The 18,019-nt window shown below is 46.2% G+C and overlaps 1 pseudogene and 1 gene segment (V, D, J or C); both read right to left on the bottom strand.

Annotated features, from left to right (window-relative positions):
- Window positions 1-18,019, bottom strand: part of LOC145530217 (Ig mu chain C region membrane-bound form-like) — a 193,135-nt gene that overhangs the window by 171,560 nt on the left and 3,556 nt on the right.
- LOC145529175 (uncharacterized) lies at window positions 8,057-12,324 on the bottom strand (annotated as a pseudogene).

Raw genomic sequence — 18,019 nt, 5'->3', positions numbered from 1 at the left:
GGTACTGAAGAATTTACTTATAGGACAGCACATCTGCACTCATCTCACACGCTAGCAACGTAATGCTCAAAATTCTCCAAGCCAGGCTTCAGCAATACTTGAACGTCCAGATGTTCAAGCTGGTTTTAGAAAAGGCAGAGGAACCAGAGATCAAATTGCCAACATCCGCTGGATCATCGAAAAAGCTAGAGAGTTCCAGGAAAACATCTATTTCTGCTTTATCGACTATGCCAAAGCCTTTAACTGTGTGGATCAGAATAAACTGTGGAAAATTCTGAAAGAGACGGGAATACCAGACCACCTGACCTGCCTCTTGAATAGTCTGTATGCAGATCAGGAAGCAACAGTTAGAACTGGACATGGAACAACAGACTGGTTCCAAATAGGGAAAGGAGTACGTCAAGGCTGTATATTGTCACCCTGCTTATTTAACTTGTATACAGAGTACATCATGAGAAGCGTTGGGCTGGATGAAGCACAAGCTGGAATCAAGATTGCCAGGAGAAATATCAATAACCTCAGATATGCAGATGACACCACCCTTATGCTAGAAAGTGAAGAAGAACTAAAGAGCCTCTTGATGAAAGTGAAAGAGGAGACTGAAAAAGTTGGCTTAAACCTCAACATTCAGAAAACTAAGATCATGGCATCTGGTCCCATCACTTCGTGGGAAATAGATGGGGAAACAATGGAAACAGTGGCTGACTTTATTTTTCTGGGCTCCAAAATCACTGCAGATGGTGACTGCAGCCATGAAACAAAAAGACGCTTACTTCTTGGAATAAAAGTCATGGCCAATCTAGACAGCATATTAAAAAGCAGAGACATTATTTTGTCAACAAAGGTCCACCTAGTCAAGGCTATGGTTTTTCCAGTACTCATGTATGGATGTGAGGGTTGGAATGTAAAGACAGCTGAGCGCCGAAGAACTGATGCTTTTGGACTGTGATTTGGAGAAGACTCTTGAGAGTCCCTCGGACTGCAAGGAGATCCAACCAATCCATCCTAAAGGAGATCAGTCCTGGGTGTTCATTGGAAGGACTGATGTTGAAGCTGAAACTCCAATACTTTGGCCACCTGGTGCGAAGAGCTGACTCATTTGAAAAGACCCTGATGCTGGGAAAATTGAAGGCAGGAGGAGAAGGGGATGACAGAGGATGTGATGGTTGGATGGCATCGCCGACTCAATGGACATGAGTTTGAGTAAACTCTAGGAGTTGGTGACTCACAGGGAGGCCTGGCCTGCTGCAGTCCATGGGGTCGCAAAGAGTCAGACATCACTGAGCGACTGAACTGAACTGAACTGAATGGAGAAACAGACATAGAGAATAGATTTATGGACATGGGGATAAGGGAGGAGAGGGTGAGACGTATGGAAAGAATAATATGGAAACTTGTATTCAGTTCAGTATTACTGTATGTAAAATACATAGCCAATGGGTATTTGCTGTATGGCTCAGGAAACTCAGATATGGGCTCTGTATGAACATAGGGGGTGGGCTAGGGAGGGGGATGGGAGGGAAGTTCACAAGGGAGGAGATATATGTATACCTATGGCTGATTCATGTTGAGGTTTGACAGAAAACAACAAAGTCTGTAGAGCAAATATCCTTCAATAAAAAAATTAATTAATTGAAAAAAATGATGGTGAGACTCAGAGATGTATCGAGCTTCTTTGACAAGAAGAAAAATAAAACAGAAAACACAATTACTGAGTATTGGATTATGTGTGTGTGTTGTTATATGATCCACACAGATACACACACACACACACAACCGTGTTTAAAGTAAAATAAAAACTATGTGAAGATTTAGGAAAGCAATGTAAACCACAATAATGAAATGTTAAGGACAGAAAAAAGGTTTTCCAGGGAAGCGATGGGGTGGGAAGATAAAAGTCACAGATTCTGAGTTTCCTCCCAGCAACGCCGCCAGTGCGCCTGCTCCTGGGCTCAGACCTGACCGTGGTCGGCCCCGCGCGCCCCCTGCTGGTCCTGGGCCCCTCTGCAGGGAGGTTTTTGTCTGGGTTCCCGCTGACTTCCCCTCACTGTGTCCTTTGCACAGTAGTACACGGCCGTGTCCTCAGTTGTCACGCTGCTCAGTGACAGAGAGACTTGGCTCTTGGAGGTGTCCTTGGTGATGCTGAGCCGGGATTTCAGGGCTGGGTTGTAGTATGTGCTTCCACCGCTGCCTATACTACCAACCCACTCCAGCGCCTTCCCTGGAGCCTGGCGGACCCAGTCTACAGCATAGCTGCTTAATGAGAATCCAGAGACGGTGCAGGTGAGGGAGAGGGTCTGTGAGGGCTTCACCAGGCTGGGTCCCGACTCCTGCAGCTTCACCTGGGACAGGACCCCTGTGGACAGAGAGAAGCACGGTGACTCGGGGGCTCAGATGCAGCTTCCCCGCGTGTCCATGTCTGACCCAGAGACACTCACCTCCCGGAGCTGACAGCACAAAGAGGAAGGTCCACAGCGGGTTCATCTTCGAGCAGATGAGAGTCACCACTGCCCAGATCTCTTCAGGCCTGAGGGGAAGCCTGAATTTAAGTGACCCGGTGCTTTGTTTCCACCTGGTGACCTGGGCGGATATTTGCATATGGGCGGGAGCTCTGTATAAAAAGCAGAATGTAGTGAAGGGAGGCCCTGTCTCTGGGGCTCCCCCTGTGAGGAGGTGCTGACTGTGCCCTCAGAGAACTCAGTCACCTCCTGGAATCCCCTCCCCACACCAGGAAGACTGCTTATCGAGGAATGGAATGATGAGGGAGGGCTGGTTGGGGAAGATGATGCTGTCAGGGAACAATGGCAGATTTGGGAAGAGACTTGAACGCCATGGAGCTGCTTACCTTTACTCCTCAAACGCCCAGCGCACACTCAGGGACCACCGAGTTGTCAGACACAAACTCTTATTTTTTTCTTTTTTGATTAGCTTATGTTTACTTACTCCATATTCAAACATTAGAGACAAAATATGCAAGTAATAATCACTTTGAATACAAATAGAGTTGGGTCCAACTTAACGTTTATCAGAATTCTCAAAGCATTTACATTTCCCTTATCTTTTATGACTATTTTTGCATCTGGAACAGTTTAAATATCATGAAGAATCACTCTAGAGATGGTTTCTTCATAGTAATTAAATACAGCATTAATTTTGTGGACAAACTAGTCCTTTCTGCTGAGATGTCTTCCCAGCATGGCTGACTTGCCCAGGGGCCTGCCCTGCATTTTCCTGTGCACAACGAGTGTCTACAGGAACACGTGAACCTCAGGACCCCCTCTCTGAGGGTGGACACTGAGGACCCCAAAGCTACCGGACATGAGGACAGACAGCTCCTGGGAGCTCCTCAGTGCCCCAACATGCTGGCAGGTGCCCTGGTCACTGTGCACAGACTCCTTCTTCCTCCACGTGCTTATTTCTTCCTCGCTGTGTCCGTGCCATGAGATGGGAGCTCAGGGAACATAGTCCCCGCCACGGTGGTAAGAGGACATGCATGGTTGTTGGGAGCAAAGCTTCAGAGTGAAAGGCGTGCAGAGGGTGAGGGCGGCAAGGACAGAGGAAAGCCCACCCTCGGGAAGCCGGTTCCCTTGCAAACCCCCCTGAGAGCAGCTCTCCCAGGTCCTCGGTCTCTGCATCCTGGACGGAGCCTGGGCTCTTATGAGTCAGCAGGGCTGGAGAGCAGAGCACAGCTCCTCCGTCTGCCTGTGGCCCTGAGGCTGTGGCCTCAGCCCCTGCATTTCAGTCTGTGAGGAGGTAGACTGGGGATGACGGCAGTCACACCATGTCTGGATTTTACAGTGGGTTTGCCAGAGCTGGTGAGTGCTGTCATCAGTGTCATCAGTGGTGTTATCTCTCCGGGAGCCAAAAAAGACCAGTGTGTGTCCCCGTCTCTGATGCCACCCTGTCCATGTAACCCTGGTCCACTCCTTCCTGAGAGATCAACACTGCAGCTTTGTGACAGGTCAGCTCTCCCTCAGCCCGGGGATCTCACCTGTACACCGACTGATGTGGAAACTGCTGCCTATGAAAAACCCTTTCCTCCATTCCATTTCATGAAGAGAGTCCTTAAATGTACCATATTACTTCTCTCTTTTCAATAACATTCGTTGTTGTTGCTGTTCAGTCGCTCAGTCGTGTCCGACTCTTTGTGACCCCATGGACTGCAGTATGGTTCCCTGTCCTTCACCATCTCCCAGAGTTGCTCAAACTGATGCCATCCAACCATCTCATTCTCTGTCATCTCCTTCTCCTCCTGCCTTCTATCTGTCCCAGCATCAGCGTCTTGTCTAGCGAATTGGCTCTTCCCATCAAGTGGCTTAAGTATTGGAACTTCAGCTTCAGCATCAGTCCTTCCAATGAATCTTCAGACTGATTTCCTTTAGGACGGACTGATTTGATATCCTTTCAGTCTCAGGGACTCTCAAGAGTCCCACAGTTCAAAAGCATCAATTCTTCAGCTCTCAGCCTTCTTTATGATCCACTTCTCACATCCTTACATGACTAATGGAAAAACCAAAGCTTGGACTATATGGCCATTTGCTGGCAAAGTAATGAATCTGCTTTTTAATACATTGTCTAGGATTGTCAGGGCTTTTCTCCCAGGAGCAAGCGTCTTTTCATCTCATGGCTTCAGTCATCATCCACAGTGATTCTGGACCCCAAGAAAATGAAGTCTTTCACTGATTCCATTGTTTCCCTACATATATGTCATGAAGTGATGGGACCAGATGCCTTAATCTCAGTAATCTCAATGCTGAGCTTGAAGCCAGCCTTTTCACTCTCCTCTTTCACCTTTGTCAAGAGGCTCTTTAGTTCCTCTTTGGTTTCTGCCATAAGAGTGGTGTCATCTCCATATCTGAGGTTATTGATATTTCTACTGGAAATCTTGATTTCAGCTTGTGATTCCTACAGCTCTGCATTTTGCATGATGTACACTGCATACAAGTTAAATAAACAGGGTGACAATTTAGAGCCTGGATTCACTCCTTTTCTATTCTTGATCCAGTCTGTACTTTCATGACCTGTTCTAACTGGTGCTTCTTGACCTGCATACAGTTTTCTCAGGAGGCAGGTAATGTGGTCTGGTATTCCCATGTCTTTAATAATTTTCCATACTTTGTTGTCATCTACACACTCAAAGGCTTTAGAATAATCATGAAGCATTAGTAGATGTTTTTCTGAAATTCTTTGCTTTTTCTGTGATCAAAATAATGTTGGCAATCTGATCTCTGGTTCCATTACGTTTTCTAAATCCAGCTTGGACATCTGGAAGTTCTTAGTTCATGTACTGTTGAAGCCTAGCTTAGAAGATTTTGAGCATGGTCTTGCTAGCATGTGAAATGAGTGCAATTCTGCAGTAGTTTGACCGTTCTTTGGTGTTGCCCTTCTTTGGGATTGGAATGAAAAATGACCTTTTCCAGGCCCGTGGCCACTGCTGAATTTTCCAAATTTGCTCTCATATTAGGTGCAGCACTTTCACAGCAGCATCTTTTAGGATTGAAATAGCTCAGCTGGAAAACCATCGCCTCCACGAGCTTTGTTCATAGTGATAACTCCTAAGGCCCAGCAGACTTCACAATCCAGGGTATCAGACTGTAGGTGAGTGATCACACCGTCCTGGTTATCAGTGCCATGAAGATGTTTTTTGTATCGTTCTTCTGTGTATTCTTGCCACCTCTTCTTAATATCTTCTGCTTCTGTTACGTCCCTACCATTTCTGTCCTTTATTGTGCCCATCTTTGTATGACATGTTCCCTTGGTATCTCTAATTTTCTTGAAGAGATCTCTAGTCTTTCCCATTCTATTGTTTTTCTCTATTTCTTTGCATTGTTCACTCAAGAAGGCTTTCTTACCTCTCCTTCCTCTTCTTTGAAACTCTACTATCAGATGGGTATATCTTTCCTTTTCTCCTTGGCCTTTTACTTGTCTTCTTTTCTCAGCTATTTGTAAGGCCTCCTCAGACATCTTCTATCTTTTCAATAACATGAATGAGTAAATTAATTCAGAAAGAACCTGCCCTGCCTGTGTGTAGGTAGCAAGACATTCAACAAAAGCAGGAAGAGCAAGAATCACAGGCCACATCTAGACTCTCTGATCTGGACCTGAAAACTGACCCGATGCTATGGGGCAGGGGAGGGAAGGTGTGGCCTCCAACACCTGGAGCAGGTGAGACTGTTGTTATTCAGCAAGGGGCATCAGGACCTGCATTTGCAGAGATACCCCAGCATCGGACCTGGACTTCATGAGCTGGTGGAGTTAGGAGACACATATAATTTCCTGTTCTCATAGAAGGAAATATAACAGGTCCTAGGGTTCAGGGACCTCTTCTGCACACAGATGTGTTGTGTCAGAACCAGGGTCTGTGAGTTCGTGTGTGAGTTCAGTCTGTGAGTTCAATGTGTGAAGATGTGTCCTCACACCACAGTATCTTTAATTTGAAATGTTATTTCATTTAATTACAAGGAAGTCTGTGGAAAATATTTATAATGAAAATTAAGCATGTCAGAATGCTGTTGCACACTTTTGCACATGGGCTCCTACAAAGAAATGATAAGGCACTGATGGAGGTGCTCAGGCACGCCTGACTCTCTGAGACCCCTGGGCTGCGTCACGCCAGGCTCCCCCATCCACCAGTGTCTCCAGCGCTGCTATCCAGCCACAGCATCCTCTGTCGTCCCCTTCTCCTTCTGCCGTCAATCTTTCCCAGCATTAGAGTCTTTCTCAGTGGGTCAGCTCTTTGCATCAGGTGGCCACCGTATTGGAGCTTCAGCATCAGCATCAGTCCTTCCAATGAGTATTTAGGGTTGATTCCTTTTCAATTGACTGGTTTGATCTCCTTGCAGTCAAGGGAAACTCAAGACTCTTCTCCAGCACCACATTTCATATACATCAATTTTTCAACTCTGTGCTTCAATAGAGCTCTTAACACTGAAGATTCCCCTAGATACGGTGGACTCTCCTCATTGTAGGAGCACACAGCAGACCCGAAGCTTTCAAAACAAGCCATGGCCTTGCACAGTGGGCATCTTCCACCCAGGTTTCTGGGCTAAACCTCCCTCTAATCCCATCATGAATTTAATGGCATCGTTGCTTGCTTACAGGTCACCAGTCCTCTTCCTTTCTAAGGACTCGGGCTATCCCACCCTTAGTGATTGTTTACCTCTTTATTCCATCCTTTCTTATTCTGGTTAAGAAGAATAAAATGTCAGACTCTGTATTTTGATGACTACTGACCCCTTAAGGCTTATTCCTCCTTTTCTCCTCTGCCCACACACTGGAGATTCATTAAGAAACATGGTTTCTCTCTTTTGATTCAGATGTGAGACTGAACCCATAGGAGCCTCTCCTGTGAGCAGGACCCTCATCGCTCCAACACCCCTGAACCCAAGTAGAAGCAGGTGTCTTGATCAGGTCTGCACTCCTGACTCAGTCATCATTTCTGATTTTCTGAGAGGATTTCTCTCTTTTCAAAAGACACCTGGATACCAGACATGATGAAGGGTTTGGTAGTAAATCCCCTGGGTGTGTGTGTGTGTGTGTGTGTGTGTGTGTGTGTGTGTGTCTATGTGTGCACGGGCACATACTCAGGTTGAACCAAGGCTTACTGTGGTTCTTCACCCTTTCACCGTGTCCACCGAACTTGACGCTGAGGGCGCGTGTACAGACACCAGCACCAGCACCAGGGGGCTGTCTCCTCTTGTCGTGGATTCCTGTCTCTGCTGCCTGATTTCCACCAGGTACATTGTGCGGCTACTTCCTGGCAGGCTTGCTTACTGACCTGTGCTGAGCTGCAGTCTTAAGTCCCATAGAGTCCCTTGCATGGATTTAGCTGACTTACTTCCATAGATTTGAAAATTACTTGGAATTTGGGAACAGAAGAAAGTGACAGTAAGTGACTCTGCTTTTCTGCATGAGAAAATGATTTTCTCTTATTCCAACAAATCTTTCTAGGTCAAAGAACTAAGAGCTAAAAAAGAGAATATTGAGGCCAGAGATGTTGCCCAAGGGGAAGTATTATATGTAGAGGAAAACACAGATCCTGACAGGAAGCCAGCCCTTAACCTCCATCTGCACCTGCTCCTGGGGATGAAACAATTGTGGGTCCCAAGCACCCCCCTGCATCCCCCGGCCTGTCTCCTGCAGGCTGGCTTGAGTCTGGGCTCACACTGACTTCCCCTCCCTGTGTCTCTTACACAGTAATACGTGGCTGTGTCCTTAGTGGTCACAGAGCTCAGCTGCAGGGAGAACTGGTTCTTGGATGTGTCTCTGCAGATGGAAGTGTGGCTCTTGAGGGATGGGTTGTAGTAAGTGTTGCCACCAGAAATAACGGCTCACATCAACTCTACCCCTTTTCCTGGGGGCTGGTGGATCCAACTCCAGCAGTAACCACTGATACGGAGTAACCAGAGGCAGCACAGGTGAGGGAGAGCGTCTGCGAGGGCTTCACCAGTCCTGGGCCCGACTCCTACAGCTGCACCTGGGACAGGACGCCTGGGGACAAGGAGATGAGTCCCTGTCAGTCACCTGCAGCCACACCCATCCCCATAGACCTGAGTCTGCCCTGAGACCCTCACCCTGGGGAGTGGCATCAGACAGAGGAGAAGCCTCAACTTCTAGCCCAGAGCTCTGCCCTCCCTAGACCTCGGTCCTGTGTGAGCGAAGCTCTGTGAGCACCCACAGCCCACGGGTAGATCTTACTCTCGAGAATGGAAGAAAATTTGCATGTGGGTGAAGCTTGTCCTTATAAGTTGAGTAAGGCTGCATTAGGCTCCACTCATCCAGCTGGGACGTTTGATTTCTCTCGGCCTGGCCCTCGGGTCTGGAACACTTGATCTGTGTGGGACGTTGGGAACAGATCATGGCATCGCATCAGCTCTCTGATCACTAGAATAACCATACACAAGATGAGGGAACGTGAAGTTGCTCCATCGTGTCCGACTCTTCGCGACCCCGTGGACGGGAGCCCACCTCACTCCGCCGTCCACGGGGTTTCCCAGGCGAGAGGACGTGAGCGGCTGCCATGTCCTTCTCTACACAGGAGGAGTGGGTTTCGACAATTTTAATTTCTTGCACCATTCAAGCAGCTGTTTTCATCGATTACAATTCTCTCCAGACAATTTCTGAAATTCAGATAGAAAGCAAAAATGTTTTCTTCATCAATTATGAAGACCATATAGGTTTTATTTCTTAATCTCTGAATATGGTTAATTGATTAATTGATTAATTTGTACATATTTGTACATATTGAAGAATCCTGCATCCTTGGATAATCCATCTTCGTCACGCTGTTGTATTCTTTTAACGTGTCGCTGTATTCTGTTTACTAGTATATTGTTGAGAGATTTTGCATTCTTGCGTGTCAGTAATTTTGGCCCTAATTTTCTGCTTTGTGACATCTTTGTCTTCCTGTCGTATCAGGGTGACGATGGCCTTGTAGAAAGAGCTTGAGAGTGTTTCTCTCTCTGAATTAAAAAAGAAAAAACAGTCTGAGGATAGGTGTTAGCTCTTCTCTGAATGTCTGAATGATTTCTCCTCTGAAGCCATCTGATTGTGGACTTTGGTTTGTTGGACCACTGTTAATCACATCTTCAATTCCATTACTTGTATTTGGTCTGTCCGTATTTTCTATTTCTTCCTGGTGGATTCTTTGAAGCTTATATCTTTTTAAGAATCTGTCCATTATTTCCAGGTTATTCATTTTTAGCTGAGCGTGAGGGGAGGTGTGGCTAAGGAATAAGAGGGCAATCTCTCCTTGTGCGGTGTGCTCTGAGCGGTGGCACTTACAGGGTGGCTTTCTAATTTCAGCAGCTGTGAAACACGCCAAAGACAACAAGGGCTCTTGCAGCTTGGACGGGGCTAGTTTTAGCAGCTGTGGACTCTGTGGATATGTACACGAGGGGGCTGGGTCAGAGGAGTGTCCGTGTTGCCTCCATAGCTCCCAGAGCAGGTCCAGGTGCAGTCCAGGTAGCTGAGCTCCAGGACCTGCGCTGGTGATCAGGGGAAAGCTACGCACAAGAGCCACCAGGGCCAGCTGCTTGCATGTCGGTTTTGTTCACTCGCTACGTTGTGTCTGATTCTTGTTTGGCACCATGGACTGTTGCGCATCAGGCTCCTCTGTCAATGGGATTTCCCAGGCAGGAACACTGAAGTGGGTTTCTGTTTCCTTCTTTTGGGCCCAGGAATTGAACCCGGGTCCCCTTCGGGGCAGGCAGATTCTTCACCACTGAGCCACCTGACAAGCCATAATTGCCAGCATACTCAGAGATACCTTGGTACTGAGAGCAGTGCCAATAGCAGCTCAATGGTCCTTTCTTAATTCACTTTAGTTCATAGCAATCAATACGCCATTGAGGCCCATTTTGGAGTGAGCTACCCTGGGCCCTGACACTCAGTAGCTGTTTTATTATTACTTTTTTCTACACAAGCACAAGTAGAATGTGATGTAGGAGTTGGTTTCCCTGCATCTTACACATGTGAAGCTAACCTGCAGCCTGGACTTGCAGGTGATGTGCTGGAGGGCACACATCAGGGCCCAGTGAGCCCTCCTGTCTGTGCCTGGGCTTCTCACACTGGACCTGGCTGCCCCTACAGGGGATGCCGGACAGCGGTGGACGTGCCTACTGAGGCTCAGGTCTCTTCCTGAAAGGAAAACAGGTGTGATTTTCCTGCATTCTAGAGCTCCCTTAAGATACAGCGGTAAAGAAAGGATTACAGATTGGTTTTCAGCACTTTTCTGAAAGTGCATGTAACTATCTGCCTGACTAGAACCTTTTCAGCAGCTGTCTGTGTGTCTAGGGGTAATCGCTTTGATGGTGAATATTTTACAGAAAGCAGACTGCACAGTAGCACAGGATGTAGGTGTTGTCGAAGCCTGTGGAGATTCTACTGGGCCTGGAAGCAAGTAGCACGAGAGGAGCACGCACACTCACATCCCCTGTAACTGGCATCACTCCCAGTGACCCACTGAGGACTCCGTGGTGCTGCCTGGGCATTGATACAGGAGTCCAGGCAGCAATCCAAGAGCCTCCATCCTGGCAGGGACAGCTGGTCTGCCAGGAGAGCAGGGCTGAGATTTCACAATGAGGAAGGAAAATCTGTTCAACTCTGCATAAATCCACTAGGATCATTTTGAAACAGCTTGAGAAGACTGTTGAGAGTCCCTTGGACTGCAAGGAGATCCAGTCAATCCATCCTAAAATAGATCAATCCTGGGTGTTCATTAGAAGGACTGATGTTGAAGCTGAAACTACAATACTTTGGCCACCTCATGCAAAGAGTTGACTCATTGGAAAAGATCCTAATGCTGGGTAGGATTGGGGGCGGGAGGAGAAGGGGACGACAGAGGATGAGATGGTTGGATGGCATCACCGACTCGATGGACATGGGTTTGGGTATACTCTGGGAGTTGGTGATGGACAGAGAGGCCTGGCGTGCTGCAATTCATGGGGTCGCAAAGAGTCGGACACGACTGAGCCACTGAACTCAACTGAACTGAACTGAATTTAGGAAAGGTTTAGAACAGGGCAACCTGCATATCTAACTGTAAGTGACTCTCTGCCTTTCCTATTTGAGAGTCTTTTCTTCCCCTATTGTTCAAAGCCTTTCTAATTCAGAGACTGAATCTGTAACTTTAGAGTCACGTGTCTGGAAAGATTCCCCAGGGAAAAGTGCTACATGGAGAGGAGGCCCCAGACCATGACAGGAAACCAGTCGCTCACCTCCGCCTGCACATGCCTCTGGCATTGAAAGGCAAAATTCTGCATCCTGTCTGCCTCCCAGGAGTCTCTTTGGCCCCCTGCATTCACAGTCCCTTCCCTTCTCTCTGCAGGGAAGTTTGCATCTGGCGCACACTGGCTTCCCCTCACCATGTCTCTGGTGCAGTGAAGCAGCGCCCTGGGCTCTGCTCTCAGGCTGTCCATTAGCAGAGTTACTGTGCTCTTCAAGTTGTCTCTAAAGATGGTGAATTGGCCCTTCAGAGAGTCTGCGGAGTATATGTAGTCACTGCCACCACTGATGGATGAGACCCACTCCAGCCCCTCCTCCGTAGCCTAGGAGGACCCAGCTCGTGCCATAGGTACCGAAGATGAATCCAGAGGCTGCACAGGAGCGTCTCAGAACCTCCAGGCTTCACCGAGCCTTCTGCAGACTCCACCAGGTGGACCTCACAGTGGACACCTGCAAACACAGAGGCATCCTGAGCAGGAGCCTGCCACACACCCACTGATTCCCTCACTCACATCTACTCTCTTCCTCAGGATGCCTTGTTCTTCATCAATTTTCTTGTAAGATAGCAACCAGGACAACACAGCTTACACCAAACTCCATAGTGAGTGGTCTGTGTTCAGTCCTGATCCCCGAGTGGGAGCACTTGGGATCCCGGGGCCGGGGCTCCTCTCCCAGAGATGCAGGGTCAGGGCAGGGCTGGTTTTCATCAGCAGATGGAGGGCCCTATTTGCATGACCTGCTAGTATATAAGAAGTTATGTCATCTAATGACATCAGAAAGGACAGAGTTCCAGAGAACTTGCCTGTGTCTTAGATTTTGTGATGTTGATAGTATTTGGGAAATACAATTGGCTGCCCCCTGAATCTACTTCAGGACGGAGATGCCTGGGGAGGTTTGCAGAGCCCACTTCTGTAATCTGAACATGAGAACTTTGTTCTCTTCCTGTATTTACATAAAATAAATGGAGACAGTAGGGCCCATTAGAAGTAATTTCAAGACTCTAACATTTCATTATTTTTCTTTCACCCCTGAAATTCCAAGTCATCCATTTTTGCATGTATAACAGCTTTAATGTGGTACTTGAGACAATAAACCACATACACAAGGGCTATTCCTCTTGGAGACATAGAGAACAAGAAGCTGAAAAATGTTTCTCTTTCTAATGTTCTTTACCAAAAAAACTCAAAATGGACAACTTACATCTCATCAAAATCTCATCAAATGTTATTGTTTAGTCACTGAGTGGTGTCTGACTCTTTTAGACCCCATGGATGGAAGCACCCCATGTGTTGCTGTCTTACCCAGTCTCCCAGATGTTGCTCAAACTCATGGATTTGAGTCGGTAATGCCAGCCTACCATCTCGTCTTCTGTCACCCACCCTCTCCTCCTGCCTCCAATGATTCCCAGCATCAGAGTCTTTTCTAATGAGTTGGCTCTTCCCATCTGGTGGCCAAAGTATTGGAGTTTCAGCTCCAGCATCAGTACTCGCAATGAATGTTAGGATTGATTTCCTTTAGGATTGAGTGGTTTGATCTTCTTGCAGTCCAAGGGATTCTCAAGAGTCTTATCCAACACCACTCTTCCAAAGCATCATTTCTTCAGCGCTCAGCTTTCTTGATAGTCCAACTCTGTCATCCAAACACAACGTATGGAAAAACCATAGCTTTGTGTATAGGGACCTCTGTTGGCAAAGTAATGTCTCTGCTCTTTAATACGCTGTCGAGGTTGCTCATAGCTTTTCTTCTGTTAATTTCATGGTTGCAGTCACCATCTGCAGTGCCTTTGGAGCTCAAGAAAGTAAAGCCTGTTAATGTTTCCACTGTTTCCCCATCTATTATCTATGAAGTGATTATGATCATAGTTCACGGAAGCCATGATCTCAGTTTCTTGAATGTTGAGTTTTGAGCCAGCTTTTTCACTCTCCACTTTCACATTTATCAACAGGCTCTTTATTTCCTCTTCACTTTCTGTCACAAGGGTGGTGTCATCTGCATATCTGAAGTTATTCTTATTTCCCCTGGAAACCTTGATTCAAGTTTGTGCTTCATCCAGCCCAACATTTAAATGTAAGTTAAATAAGCAGAGTGCCAATATACAGCCTTGACGTACTCCTTTCCCAATTTTGAACCAGTCCATTTTTCCACGTCCAGTTCTAATTATTGCTTCTTGACCTCTATACAGATTTCTCAGGAGGCAGGGAAGGCGGCCTGGTATGCCTATTTATTTGAGAAGTTTTCGTAGTTTGTTGTGACCCGCACAGTCAAAGGCTTTAGCATAGTCAGTGAAGCAATGTAGATGTTTTTCTCATCAATTTATCAGATAATCACAGTAATAAGACAAGTGATGGATTTACGTCCTGGAGAGACAGAAATGCTTAGAGAGTGAAAGAGAATAATATTAACTTAGCTAGGGCAGAGGCCCCTGAATAGAATCAAACCACCACCAAATTAAACTGAAATGCATTCCATGAGGTCGAGTGAAGAAAAGGCGCAGTAGCGTTCACGGTCTCCTAACTACTGTCCTCACCGGTGTCAGAATGGTCCTGCTCAAGTGTGACCAGCTGGTGTTGTTCGCCAGGCACACAGGCGTGTCTTCCTACCTGGGAGCCCAGGACTCCTGCCCAAGAACTTAGATCCTCCCTGTGTCTTGCTAGGACGACTGTGTCTGGATTCTGACCTGGGACTGTCTCATAGCACCTCAAACGACAGTGTGACCTTTGTCCAGTCACCAGTCCAACTGTGCCATACACTTACCATTTATGAAATGGGGAAGTAGTCCCATATGGAAACGTGTAAAATGTTCAGGTGTTTTCTGATGCAAAGGAAACAATCACAACATTAGGCAGTTTAAAGTGACAGTCGCCCCTTATTTTGCTAACACTCTGTGCCTTGAGAGAGCCCACCCTGTCCCATGCAGGGTCCCTGCGAGGGTCTCAAGTTCATCTCTAGGCTCTCCTCCTACAATGCACACTCACATGTATGGAGGGTTGACCTACTGTAGGCTGGGGCTCAGTCAGAGTACAGGGTTGGGCCTCATGTGCTCCTCGGGTGGACATTTCTTCGGCCCAGACTTCATTTCATCAAGATGACTGGGTCAGCAGAGTGAAGTTATTGGTGCCCTGAGCTTCAGAATGAATTTTTAGATATCAACCCGCAAACATGATTCATAAATCATTTCTAACTTTTTGTATTTATTAAAACTCTGTCCTGACAACAGCAGTGGGAACAATAACACTGACACAGGAATCAAAGCATAGACTTAGAGAATAAACTTTCAAACATCAGAGTTGACAAATAGACCTGTATCATGAACACAGAGTTTGAAGGGTACATCACGAGAAACGCTGGGCTGGAGGAAGCACAAGCTGGAATCAAGATTGCCGAAAGAAATTCAATAACCTCAGGTATGCCGATGACACCACCCTCATGGCAGAAAGTGAAGAAGAACTAAAGAGCCTCTTGATGAGAGTGAAAGAGGAGAGTGAAAGAGTTGGCTTAAAGCTCAACATTCAGAAAACTGAGGTCATGGTATCTGGTCCCATCACTTCATGGCAAATAGATGGGGAGACAAAGGTACCAGTGACTGACTTTATTTTTTTTGGGCTCCAATCTCAGTGCAGATGGTGACTGCAGCCATGAAATTAAAAGACACTTGCTTCTTGGAAGAAAAATTATGACTAACCTAGACAGCATATTAAAAAGCAGAGACATTACTCTGACAACAAAGATCTGTCTAGTCAAAGCTATGGTTTTTCCAATGGTCATGTATGGATGTCAGTGTTGGACTATAAAGAAAGCTGAGCGCTGAAGAATCGATGCTTTTGAACTGTGGTGTTGGAGAAGACTCTTGAGAGTCCCTTGGACTTAAAGGGGATCCAACGAGTCCATCCTAAAGGAGATCAGTCCTGAAGGTTCATTGGAAGGACTGACAAGAAGCTGAAACTCCAAGAGTTTGGCACGTGATGCGAAGAACGGACTCATTGGAAAAGACTCTGATGCTGGAAAGATTGAAGGAAGGAGGAGAAGGGCACAACAGAGGATGAGATGGCTGGATCACTTCACCAAATTGATGGACGTGAGTTTGAGCAAGCTCCAGGAGTTGGTGATGGACAGCGAATCCTGGCGTGCTGCAATCCATGCGGTCGCAGAGAGTCAGACAGGACTGAGTGACTGAATTGAAAGTTTCAGCTCTTTACTGAGATGCCTGTTTATTTCTGGATATTCCAGAATGCCGATCTGGATGAAATACAATGTTCTACGAGTTCTATTTTGTTGCAATATGTGGAAATGTTCTTCTTTTCTCTGCTTCTCAAACTTTCTGGTTGGAAACAGCATCCACGTATTAAGATAAGCCTTAAAGAAGCAAGAGGTCACTAAAGAAAAATTGTAGTTTGTCAAACTCATATGTGACATTTAGTGCACGAGAACGCACTGGTCATAGCAAACACCCTATTCCAACAACACAAGAGAAGACTCTACACGTGGACATCACCAGATGGTCAGCACCGAAATCAGATTGATTATATTCTTTGCAGTCAATGATGGAGAAGCTCTATACAGTCAGCAAAAACAAGACAAGGAGCAGACTGTGGCTCAGATCGTGAACTGCTTATTGCCAAATTCAGACTTAAATTGAAGAAAGTAGGGAAAACCACTAGACCATTCAGGTATGACCTAGATCAAATCCCTTATGAGTATACAGTGGAAGTGACAAATAGATTTAAGGGACTAGACCTGATAGACAGAGTGCCTGATGAACTATGGACAGAGGTTCGTGACATGGTACAAGAGACAGGAATCAAGAAAATCCCCATGGAAAAGAAATGCAAAAAAGCAAAATGGCTGTCTGAGGAGGCCTTACAGATAGCTGGGAAGAGAAGAGAAGCGAAAAGCAAAGAAGAAAAGGAAAGATATTCCCATCTGAATGCAGAGTTCCAAAGAATAGCAAGGAGAGATAAGAAAGCCTTCCTCAGCGATCAGTGCAAAGAAATGGAGGAAAACAACAGATTGGGAAAGACTAGAGATCTCTTCAAGAAAATTAGAGATACCAAAGGAACATTTCATGCAAAGATGGGCTCGATAAAGGACAGAAATGGTAGGGACCTAACAGAAGCAGAAGATATTAAGAAGAGGTGGCAAGAATACACAGAAGAACTGTACAAAAAAGATCTTCATGACCCAGATAATCACGATGGTGTGATCACTCACCTAGAGCCAGACATCCTGGAATGTGAAGTCAAGTGGGCCTTAGAAAGCATCACTACAAACAAAGCTAGTGGAGGTGATGGAATTCCAGTTGAGCTATTTCAAATCCTCAAAGGTGATGCTGTGAAAGTGCTACACTCGATATGCCAGCAAATTTGGAAAACTCAGCAGTGGCCACAGGACTGGAAAAGGTCAGTTTTCGTTCCAATCCCAAAGAAAGGCAATGCCAAAGAATGCTCAAACTACCGCACAATTGCACTCATCTCACATGCTAGTAAAGTAATGCGCAAGATTCTCCAAGCCAGGCTTCAGCAATACGTGAACCGTGAACTTCCAGATGTTCAAGCTGGTTTTAGACAAGGCAGAGGAACCAGAGATCAAATTGCCAACATCCGACGGACCATTGAAAAAGCAAGAGAGTTCCAGAAAAACATCTATTTCTGCTTTATTGACTATGCCAAAGCCTTTGACTGTGTGGATCACAATAAACTGTGGAAAATTCTGAAAGAGATGGGAATACCAGACCATCTGACCTGTCTCTTGAGAAACCTGTATGCAGATCAGGAAGCAACAGTTAGTACTGGACATGGAACAACAGACTGGTTCCAAATAGGAAAAGGAGTCCGTCAAGGCTGTATATTGTCACCCTGCTTATTTAACTTATATGCAGAGTACATCATGAGAAACGCTGGGCTGGAAGAAACACAAGCTGGAATCAAGATGGCCGGAAGAAATATCAATAACCTCAGATATGCGGATGACACCACCCTTATGGCAGAGAGTGAAGAAGAACTAAAGAGCCTCTTGATGAAGGTGAAGGAGGAGAGTGAAAAAGTTGGCTTAAAGCTCAACGTTCAGAAAACTAAGATCATGGCATCTGGTCCCATCACTTCATGGGAAATAGATGGGGAAACAGTGGAAACAGTGTCAGACTTTATTTTTTTGGGCTCCAGAATCACTGCTGATGGTGACTGCAGCCATGAAATTAAAAGACGCTTACTCCTTGAAAAGAAGGTTATGGCCAACCTACATAGCATATTTAAAAGCAGAGACATTACTTTGCCAACAAAAGTCCGTCTAGTCAAGGCTA

The sequence above is a fragment of the Giraffa tippelskirchi genome, chromosome 12 (genome assembly GCF_054371585.1).
Source record: "Giraffa tippelskirchi isolate mGirTip1 chromosome 12, T2T-mGirTip1v1.2.pri, whole genome shotgun sequence".
Lineage (NCBI taxonomy): Eukaryota > Metazoa > Chordata > Mammalia > Artiodactyla > Giraffidae > Giraffa > Giraffa tippelskirchi.
The sequence above is the reverse complement of the archived record's forward strand: the minus strand, read 5'-3'. Positions and strand labels throughout refer to the sequence as shown.